Raw genomic sequence first — 207 nt, forward strand, 5'->3', positions numbered from 1 at the left:
GAGATAAGCTTTGTAGCTAGCCCATTTTGCAAATTTCGGAGGAGTTTGCAAATTAGGAAAAGCTTTGTAGCTATCCTATTTCACGACGCTGTGGAGAGTTTCCCCCTCGGAGATCCGGGGAGAAACTCCCCACATTTCCTCATCGAAACAAGAGGCGGCAACGCCACACATCCAAAGGTCTAAACCTTAGGTCTCCCAGGTGAGGTC

Source organism: Phalaenopsis equestris, unplaced genomic scaffold (genome assembly GCF_001263595.1).
Source record: "Phalaenopsis equestris unplaced genomic scaffold, ASM126359v1 Scaffold223503, whole genome shotgun sequence".
Taxonomy (NCBI): domain Eukaryota; kingdom Viridiplantae; phylum Streptophyta; class Magnoliopsida; order Asparagales; family Orchidaceae; genus Phalaenopsis; species Phalaenopsis equestris.